This window comes from Tachyglossus aculeatus, chromosome 11 (genome assembly GCF_015852505.1).
Source record: "Tachyglossus aculeatus isolate mTacAcu1 chromosome 11, mTacAcu1.pri, whole genome shotgun sequence".
NCBI classification, from domain to species: Eukaryota; Metazoa; Chordata; class Mammalia; order Monotremata; family Tachyglossidae; genus Tachyglossus; species Tachyglossus aculeatus.
Genome location: NC_052076.1, coordinates 9,299,599 through 9,310,244, shown reverse-complemented (window position 1 = coordinate 9,310,244; position 10,646 = coordinate 9,299,599). Strand labels below are relative to the sequence as shown.

General features: G+C 48.1%; 1 protein-coding gene across 1 annotated transcript in view; it reads left to right on the top strand.

The window, feature by feature from the left end:
• The first annotated feature begins 4,596 nt into the window (after positions 1-4,596).
• Positions 4,597-10,646, top strand: part of NOD2 (nucleotide binding oligomerization domain containing 2) — a 38,315-nt gene continuing 32,265 nt past the window's right edge. The window contains exon 1 of the mRNA XM_038754183.1: positions 4,597-4,616. The gene's annotated coding sequence lies outside the window, so the exon portion shown is untranslated. The remainder of the gene's footprint in view (positions 4,617-10,646) is intronic.

Below are 10,646 nucleotides of genomic sequence, written 5' to 3'. Positions count from 1 at the left end.
GTGGACGTATCTCTCCCAGAACGCCCCACTTCTATCTGCAGTTGTACTAGTAGTGGATCCAAAGAGTTTTCTTGGTAAAAATGCAGAAGTGGTTTACCATTGCCTCCTTCCGCACAGAGTCCACCTTCGACTCTCTCCCATGCTGGTGCTGCCCAGAAGAGGTGAGTTCTCACCTCTGACTTGTAGCAGGCTGCCTTTCACTCGCTAGCCACTGCCCAAGCTAGGAATGGATTGGATATACCTCTGCTTGACTCTTCCTCCCATAGTCGAGATTGGTAGAGTACTGGAAACTCTCCAGGTGTGACCCTGAGAGGGGCTAAGAGGGAAGGAGAGCAGATATTCCATCCTCATTTTACAGCTGGGGAGGAAACTGAAGCACAGAGCTCCCTCCTTCCTCTCTCCCTCCACCCCCTCTCCATCCCCCCTGCCTTACCTCCTTCCCCTCCCCACAGCACCTGTATATATGTATATATGTTTGTATGTATTTATTACTCTGTTTATTTATTTATTTTATTTATACATATTTATTCTATTTATTTTATTTTGTTAATATGTTTTGTTTTGTTCTCTGTCTCCCCCTTTTAGGCTGTGAGCCACTGTTGGGTAATGACTGTCTCTATCTGTTGCCAACTGGTACTTCCCAAGCGCTTTGTACAATGCTCTGCACACAGTAAGCACTCAATAAATACGATTGAATGAATGAATGCCAAGTGACTTGCCCAAGGCTACACAGCAGGGAAGTGGTGGAGCTGGGACTAGAACCCACCTCTCCTGTCTCTCAAGCCTGTGTTCTTTCCCATAGGCCACCCCTTGCCTACTATTTTCTATTGTCTGCTGTTTGCTATTTTTTGGCAGCTTCTCTTCTTCATTAGGGCTGATCAACAAAAGTTGATGGGACATATGGGCCAGAGAAGTAGCTTGGCTTAGTGCAAAGAGTACCGATCTGGAAATCAGAGAAGTTGGGTTCTACTCCGGGTTCCACCATTTGTCTGCTGTGTGACCTTTGGCAAGTCACTTAGCTTCTCTATGCCTCAGACTTATTCAATCATATTTATTGAGTGCTTACTGTGTGCTGAGCACTGTACTAAGCGCTTGGGAAGTACAAGTCGGCAACATATAGAGATGGTCCCTACCCAACAACGGGCTCACCTCAGATGAAGCAGTGTTGCTCAGTGGCAAGAGCCTGGGCTTGGGAGTCAGAGGTCATGGGTTCTAATCCCAGCTCCATCACTTGTCAGCTGTGTGATTTTGGGCAAGTCACTTAACTTCTCTGTGCCTCAGTTCCCTCATCTGTAAAATGGGGATTAAGACTGTGAGCCCCACGTGGGACAACCTTGATTACCTTGTATCCCCCCCAGGGCTTAGAACAGTGCTTGGCACATAGTAAGTGCTTAACAAATACCAACATTAATATTATAATTATGAGGTAACTCATCCGTAAAATGTGGAGGAAAACTGTGAGCCCCACATGGGACATGGACTGTGTCCAACCTGATTAGCTTATATCAACCCCAGCACTAACTACAGTGCCTGCCACATAGTATGTGCCTAACAAATACATATGCGTGTGTGTGTGTGTGTTAAATGCTTAATAAATACCATAAAATAGAGATTTATGGAGTTTTTGGAATGATTACTTGAAGACCCATTGTTAATTGCGGACCAGTTTCTTGGTATCTCTTTGGTAGCCTAATGCTTGGCATATAGTGAGCTTTTAAATATTCTTATTTTAGGTACCATGGTCTGTCTTTAGGGAAGCATGAATTGGAAGCATGGGAAATATCACACTCACACTACCTTCTAGAGTATTAAAGGAAACTTCCTCCCCTGCTGTGGAGGAAACCCCATTAGAGGTAGAGTTGGGGTGCTCCTGAGGGAGCAGACGTACAGGTTTCCATACCAACTGTGCCTGCCTGCTCATTGAGCATGGTTGCCCTTTGACCCTCTCTGCCTTCAATCACTGCAGATCCGAGTGGCCTGCTCTTTGCTGCAGCGATGACCTTTCTATCCATGCTGACGGCCACAGTGATGGTGATAATGATGAGATGTGGCCTCAGCAACTCTCCTGGATTTTCCCAGGGAGTGCAAAATTTAGGTTCAACAGCCCATGGACTTCTGGGATCAGGTGATTCGGTCTCTTCACCTAGATTCTGGGGGTATTTTCTGGGAACAGATATCTCACCATAAAATAGGTGGTGGGGGCAGTGAAAAGTTGACCTGCCCTCCAGCCTGGTCCTGGGGCTTGACCTCTGACCCGGAGATGCCTCCCTCATTAATGGTCAGCCAACAGCTCAGGTTTCTCCACCACCCCTTGTGGGGTGAGGTGGGAGGGTTTACCTTGGGGGCTAAGGGAAAGAAAACACGTTTTTCCACCCTGGAAATGGAGTGGGAAACAGTCTGAGCACTTCTTTCTAAGGGGGGCCAGGCTGCATTAGCTCCAGCTATGTTTGGCTGTTTGAGGCCTCTTTGGAGCAGAGGGGGAGAGTTAAAGGAGACGGGGGAGGAGTGTAATTTGGTGATGTAGAAGTGTTAGAGGCAGATCTATGTGACTATAATTCCTTGGGAAAATCAGCCAGAAAATCCAATTTTGCCTTAACGATTTTTCCTCGCCTCTTCTTCCGCCAGATTTGGATCCATGTCCCCGCTTACCTCACCTCGCCTCCCTCTTTCTATATCCCAGCCCAAACACTTTGCTCCTCCAAAGATAACCTTCTCACTGTGCCTCCATCACACCTGTCTTGCCACTCACCCCTAGCCCACTTCCTGCCTCTGGCCTGGAGTGCCCTCCCTCCTCCAATCCATCGGACAACCACTCTCCCCCACTTCAAAGCCTCAATGAAGGTCCTCCAAGTGGCCTTCCCAGACTAAACCCTAACTTTCCTCATCTCCCACTCCCTTCTGCGTCACCCTGACTTGTTCCTTTGCTCTTCCCCGCCGTCTGAGCCCCAAATCACTTATTCATTCATTCAGTCGTATGTATTGAGTGCTTATTGTGTGCAGAGCACTGTACTAAGAACTTATGAACATATCTGTAATTTTATTTCTTTGTATTGATGTCTGCCTTCCCTACTCTCGTTGTGGGCAGGGAATGTCACTGTTTATTGTTGTACCGCTGTTGTGCAGAGCACTATCCTATTTGAACCCATGACCTCTGATTCCAAAGCCCCTGCTCTTTCCACTGAGCCACACTGCTTCCCCCAAAAGGGGCGTGACATGTGCTTAGGGGGTGTGGCCTGCGGCTGGGGGGAGTGACCTGTGCTTATGGGACGTGGTCTACTAGCCTGCTGTTGGGTAGGGACCGTCTCTTTATGTTGCCAACTTGTACTTCCCAAGCGCTTAGTACAGTGCTCTGCACACAGTAAGCGCTCAATAAATATGATTGAATGAATGAGTGAATGGAGCGTGGCCTATGGCTGGGGGCCTGGCATGTACAGTATGGAGAAGCAGCGTGGCTCAGTGGACAGAGCCTGGGCTTTGGAGTCAGAGGTCCTGGGTTCTAATCCCTGCTCCACCAATTGTCAGCTGTGTGACTTCGGGCCAGTCAACTAACTTCACTGTGCCTCAGTTCCCTCATCTGTAAAATGGGGATTAAGACTGGGAGCCCCTGATCACCTTGTAACCTCTCCAGCGCTTAGAACAGTGCTTTGCACATACCAAGCGCTTAATACATGCCGTTAGAGAAGGAGCGTGGCTCAGTGGAAAGAGCCCGGGCTTTGGAGTCAGAGGTCCTGGGTTCTAATCCCTGCTCCACCAATTGTCAGCTGTGTGACTTCGGGCAAGTCAACTAACTTCACTGTGCCTCAGTTCCCTCATCTGTAAAATGGGGATTAAGACTGGGAGCCCCTGATCAGCTGGCAACCTCTCCAGCACTTAGAACAGTGCTTTGCACATACCAAGCGCTTAATACATGCCATTAGAGAAGGAGCGTGGCTCAGTGGAAAGAGCCCGGGCTTTGGAGTCAGAGGTCATGGGTTCTAATTCCTGCTCCACCAATCGTCAGCTGTGTGACTTCGGGCAAGTCAACTAACTTCACTGTGCCTCAGTTCCCTCATCTGTAAAATGGGGATTAAGACTGGGAGCCCCTGATCAGCTGGCAACCTCTCCAGCACTTAGAACAGTGCTTTGCACATACCAAGCGCTTAATACATGCCATTAGAGAAGGAGCGTGGCTCAGTGGAAAGAGCCCGGGCTTTGGAGTCAGAGGTCATGGGTTCAAATCCCGGCACTGCCAACTGTCAGCTGTGTGACTTTGGGCAAGTCACTTAACTTCTCTGGGCCTCAGTTACCTCATCTATAAAATGGGGATTAAAACTGTGAGCCCCCCCCCCCCCCCCCCCGCCATGGGACAACCTGATCACCTTGTAATCTCCCCAGCGCTTAGAACAGTGCTTTGCACATAGTGAGCGCTTAATAAATGCCATTATTATTATGATGATGATTATGGGGCGTGTCCTGCGGGTGGGGGGGGCGTGTCCTTTGGGTTTGGGGCGTGTCCCGTCCGGAGCGCGGGTCGGCTTGGGCCGGGGCCGCCGTGGATCGTCCGGCCCGGGCGGAGGGGCCCAGGGGGAGACTCCTCCCGGGACGGCCCTCGGGGACGGTCACTCATTCATTCAATCGTACGTATGGAGCGCTCACTCTGTGCGGAGCACTGTGCTAAGCGCGGCAGCCAGGAGCCGAGGCCCCGGGCGGATCGGGGGCGGCTGGGGGGGGCGGCCGGGGTCCCCTCTCCCCCCGGGCGGACTCATCCCCCCCTTTCAAAGCCCTCCTGAGAACTCCCCTCCTCCAGGACGTCTTCCCAGACTGAGCCCCTCCCCCCCCACCTTTTCCTCTGCTCCTCATTCATTCAGTCGTATTTAGTGAGCGCTTACTGCGTGCGGAGCGCTGTACTGAGCGCTTGGGAAGGACAAATTCATTCATTCAGTCGTATTTATTGAGCGCTTACTATGTGCGGAGCGCTGTATTGAGCGCTTGGGAAGGACAAATTCATTCATTCAATCGTGTTTATTGAGCGCTTACTGTGTGCAGAGCGCTGTACTGAGCGCTTGGGAAGGACAAATTCATTCATTCAATCGTGTTTATTGAGCGCTGTACTGAGAGCTCACCTCCTCCAGGAGGCCTTCCCAGACTGAGCCCCTTCCTTCCTCTCCCCCTCGTCCCCCTCTCCATCCTCCTCATCTTACCTCCTTCCCTTCCCCACAGCACCTGTATATATGTTTGTACATATTTATTACTCTATTTATTTTACTTGTACATATCTATTCTATTTATTTTATTTTGTTAGTATGTCTGGTTTTGTTCTCTGTCTCCCCCTTTTAGACTGTGAGCCCACTATTGGGTAGGGACTGTCTCTATATGTTGCCAACTTGTACTTCCCAAGCGCTCAGTACAGTGCTCTGCACACAGTAAGCGCTCAATAAGTACGATTGATGATGATGATTCATTCAGTCGTATTCATTGAGCGCTCACTGTGTGCAGAGTGCTATACTGAGCGCTTGGGAAGGACAAATTCATTCATTCAGTCGTGTTTATTGAGCGCTTACTGTGTGCAGAGCGCTGTACTGAGAGCTCACCTCCTCCAGGAGGCCTTCCCAGACTGAGCCCCTTTCTTCCTCTCCCCTTCGTCCCCCCTCCATCCCCCTCATCTTACCTCCTTCCCTTCCCCACAGCACCTGTGTATATGTATATATGTTTGTACATATTTATTACTCTATTTTACTTGTACATATCTATTCTATTTATTTTATTTTGTTAATATGTTTGGTTTTGTTCTCTGTCTCCCCCTTGTAGACTGTGAGCCCACTGTTGGGTAGGGACCGTCTCTATATGTTGCCAACTTGTACTTCCCAAGTGCTTAGTACAGTGCTCTGCACACAGTAAGCGCTCAATAAATACGATTGATGATGATTCATTGTCGTATTTATTGAGCGCTCACTGTGTGCAGAGCGCTATACTGAGCCCTTGGGAAGGACAAATTCATTCAATCGTGTTTATTGAGTGCTTACTGTGTGCAGAGCGCTGTACTGAGCTCACCTCCTCCAGGAGGCCTTCCCAGACTGAGCCCCCTCCTTCCTCTCCCCCTCGTCCCCCTCTTCATCCCCCGTCTTACCTCCTTCCCTTCCCCACAGCACCTGTATATATGTGTATATGTTTGTACATATTTATTACTCTATTTATTTATTTTACTTGTACATATCTATTCTATTTATTTTATTTTATTAATATGTTTTGTTTCGTTCTCGGTCTCCCCCTTCTAGACTGTGAGCCCACTGTTGGGTAGGGACTGTCTCTATATGTTGCCAACTTGTACTTCCCAAGCGCTTAGTCCAGTGCTCTGCACACAGTAAGCGCTCAATAAATACGATTGATTGATTGTACTGAGCGCTTGGGAAGGACAGATTCATTCATCCAATCGTAAGCGCTTAGTACAGCGCTCTGCACACAGTAAGCGCTCAATAAATACGACTGAATGAATGAATTTATTGAGCGCTTACTGTGTGCAGAGCGCTGTGCTGAACGCTTGGGAAGGACAAATTCATTCACTCAATCGTGTTTATTGCGCGCTTACTGTGTGCAGAACGCTGTATTAAGCACTTGGGAAGGACAAATTCATTCATTCAATCATAAGTGCTTAGTACAGCGCTCTGCACACAGTAAGCGCTCAATAAACACGATTGAATAAATGAATTAATTGAGCGCTTACTGTGTGCAGAGCGTTGTACTAAGTGCTTGGGAAGGACAAATTCATTTATTCAATCGTAAACGCTTAGTACAGTGCTCTGCACACAGTCAGCACAATAAATATGCTTGGGAAGGACAAATTCATTCAATCGTAAGCGCTTAGTACAGTGCAAGCGCTTAGCACAGCGCTCTGCACACAGTAAGTGCTCAATAAATACTTTTGAATGAATGAATGAATTTATTGAGCGCTTACTGTGTGCAGAGCGCTGTACTAAGCGCTTGGGAAGGACAAATTCATTCAGTCAATCAATCAATCGTATTTATTGAGTGCTTACTGTGTGCACAGCACTGTACTAAGCGCTTGGGAAGGACAAATTCATTCAATCATATTTATTGAGTGCTTACTGTGTGCAGAGCACTGTACTAAGCGCTTAGAAAGTACAAGTTGGCAACAGAGACAATCCCTGCCCAACTTGTACTTCCCAAGCGCTTAGTACAGTGCTCTGCACACAGTAAGCGCTCAATAAATACGATTGATTGATTGACGGGCTCACAGTCGCCCTCCACTTCCCTCCCCCTGCCCTTCCCCATTCCCCTCCCCACAGCACTTGTGTATATTCGTACATGATGGCATTTTTTATTTATTACTCTATTTTATTAATGGTGGGTATATAGCTATAATTCTATTTATTTCTACATATTTACTACTCTATTTTATTAATGATGTGTATATAGCTATAATTCTATTTATTCTGATGGTATTGACACCTGTCTACATGTTTCATTTTGTTGTCTGTCTCCCCCTTCCAGACTGTGAGCCCGTTGTTGGGTAGGGACTGTCTTTACATGTTGCTGACTTGTACTTCCCACGCGCTTAGTACAGTGCTCTGCACACAGTATGCGCTCAATAAATACGATTGAATGAATGAATGAAGGCCCCCTGATGCCCCTTCTCACCTCCCTGAATAACCCTTCCCTGATGGGTTGTGTATTTATCTATAATTCTATATTTATCATTTTGATGGTATTGATGCCTACTTTTTTTTGTTGTTGTTACTTGGAATGGTACTTTCCAAGCGCTTAGTACAGTGCTCTGCACACAGTAAGCGCTCAATAAGTATGATTGAATGAATGAATGAATGACGGAGCAGATGGGGTCTCGGAATCACTTTTTACCCGGAAACTGTGAGCCCGTCTTTGGGCAGGGATCGTCTCTGTTGCCGAATTGTACTTTCCAAGAGCTTGGTACAGTGGTCTGCACACAGTAAGTGCTCAATAAATACGATTGAATGAATGAATGACAGAAGAAAGGACACAATAACCCCTTATTCGTCATCCTCACTATCCCCATCCCTTCCTATGTTATTTATTAAGCTCTTACTATGTGCCAAGCACTTTTCTAAGCGGTGGGGTAGACACGAGCTAATCAGGTTGTCCCATGTGGGGTTCACAGTCTTATTACAGATGAGGGAAGAGAGGCACAGAGAAGTTAAGTGGCTTGCCCAGTATCACACAGCTGACAAGCGAGGAAGTCGGGCTTAGACCCCTCCGTCACCTCCTGAGCTGCCTCAACATCCCTTCTCATCCCTCCATCCCTCCTAGCCATGTGGAGGGAATGGCTGGTGAGGCGTTTGCCATGGACATTCCTCTCGGAGGATGCAGGCAGGATCCTCATTCTGCTGTTGCGAAAGGAGGTGCATGCCTGGGACCATGGGTCATTGGAGTGCAGGTCTGCAGCTCTGCCCTGCATTGGTCTCCTTCACGCACTGCCGCTCCTGTGGCAGCTTTGATTGTGTCCAGGAGGAAAGAGACCTCTAAATGAGCAACACATGTGTAGAAAATGGGGAGACCACAGGAAATAATAATAGTAATAATAATAATAATGGAATCTGTTAAGCGCTTCCTATGTGCCAAGCACTGTTCTAAGCGCTGGGGTAGATACGAGGTAATCAGGTTGTCCCACGTGGGGCTCACAGTCTTCATCCCCGTTTTACAGATGAGGTAACTGAGCCCCCCCCTCTCAGGATGGCACCTGGAGAGTTTTCTGTACTCTACCAGTCTCGACTGTGGGAGGGCGAATCAAGCAGAGGTAGATCCATTTGGTTCCTAGCTTGGCTGGTGGCTAGAGGGTGGAAGGCAATCTGTTACAAGTCAAAACTCCCCTGTGCTGGGCAGCAGCGCCGTGGGAAAGAGTTGAGGGCGGAGACTCAAGTTTACTGCACGGAAGGAGGCAAGGGTAAACCACTTTTGTATTTTTACCAAGAAAACTATATGGATACACTACCGGAACGGTCGCAGTGGAGGCGGGGCACTCTGGGAGAGCTGTGTCCATGGAGTCACTATGGGTCAGAGACGACAAGACAAGAAGTGAGGCACAGAGAAGTTAAGTGACTTGCTGAAAGTCACACAGCTGATAAATGGCAGAGTGAGGATTAGAACCGATGACTTCTGAATGCTGGCATCAGCACTCCTGCTCCCATACTGCTACCTCCTCGCCCACCTGGCCTGGATAGTCAGTCTGGGAGGAGAGGAGAGAGAGAAAAGGCAGAAAAGGAGGTGAGCAGGGGCAGGTACCATTGTCCAGCCCAGGAGGGCAATGTGGCAGGGCAGAGAAAGTTGTCAGCCCTCTTTTTAGGTACCGCATCCCCACGCACAGCAGCGGAGCAGGCCCTGGAGCTGGGATTCTTGCGTTCCCTTTCCTGTCCTGCTTTCGGTTTCTGGATCCTGCTAGCTCATTCCTATCCAGTCCTCAGGTTCCCCTTCTGTCCTAGTCTGCAGCTCTGGGAAGAGGAGTGGCTTCCGGGAACAAACTTGTCCAACAAGATTAATTGTCAGCGTAGAATTCTGAGGCCAAAGCGTTCTAGGGTTTGCTGTTCCTACATGTCTATCGTTGTACTGTGTGTTCTGCCCACAGTAAATACTCCTTAAATGTGATTGACTGACCGACTGATCAGTCGATTAATCACTGGTATTTATCGATCCCTTACTGTGAGCTCTTGGGAGGGTACAGTATGGTAGGTAGACATGATCCCTGCCCTCAAGAAGTTTTCAATCTAGAGGGGGAGCCAGGAACTAAAATCTATTTTTTTAAAAAATGATATTTGTTAATAATAATAATGATAGTATTTGTTAAGCACTTACTATGTGCCAAGCACTGTTGTACTTGGGGAGATACAAGGTAATCAGGTTGTCCCACTTGGGGCTAACAGTCTTAATCCCCATTTTACAGTTGAGGTAACTGAGTCACAGAGAAGTTAAGTGACTTGCCCAAAGTCACACAGCTGACAAGTGGCGGAGCCGGGATCAGAACTCATGACCCCTGACTCCCAAGCCCACGCTCTTTCCACTGAGCCACGCTGCTTCTCTGTTCTCTGTTGAGCTTACTATGTGCCAGGCACTGTACTAAGCGCTGGGGTAGATATAAATTATCAGGTTGGACCCAGTCCATGTCCCACACGGGGTTTATGTGTGTTAATCCTCATTTTACAGATGAGGAAATTGAGGCCCAGAGAAGTGAAGTGATTTGCCCAAGATCATACAGCAGACAAGTGGTGGAGCCAGGGTTAGAATAATAATAATAATAATTGTGGTTATTTGCTATACACTTACTAAGCACCAGACACTGTTCTAAGCACTGGGTTGGTTACAAGCAAATCAGGTTGGACACAGTCCCTGTCCCACATGGGGCTCCCAGGCTTAATCCCTTTTTCCAGGTGAGGTAACTGAGGCCAAGAGAAGTGAAGTCACTTGCCCTAGATCACCCGTCAGAAAGGTGGCCGGGCTGGAATTAGAACCCAGATCTTTCTGTCTCCTCAGGCCTGTGCTCTGTTCTCTGCTCCCCCAGGAATGCTGTTCCTTCCTGGGGGCAGTTGGACCAAGCGGAGCCTGTGTGATGCTCATTTTGGCAGTTCCCACTGTGTCCCTTTATAGGAGTGGGAACGTAAAAGCTGTTAGAGTACAACTTCCTC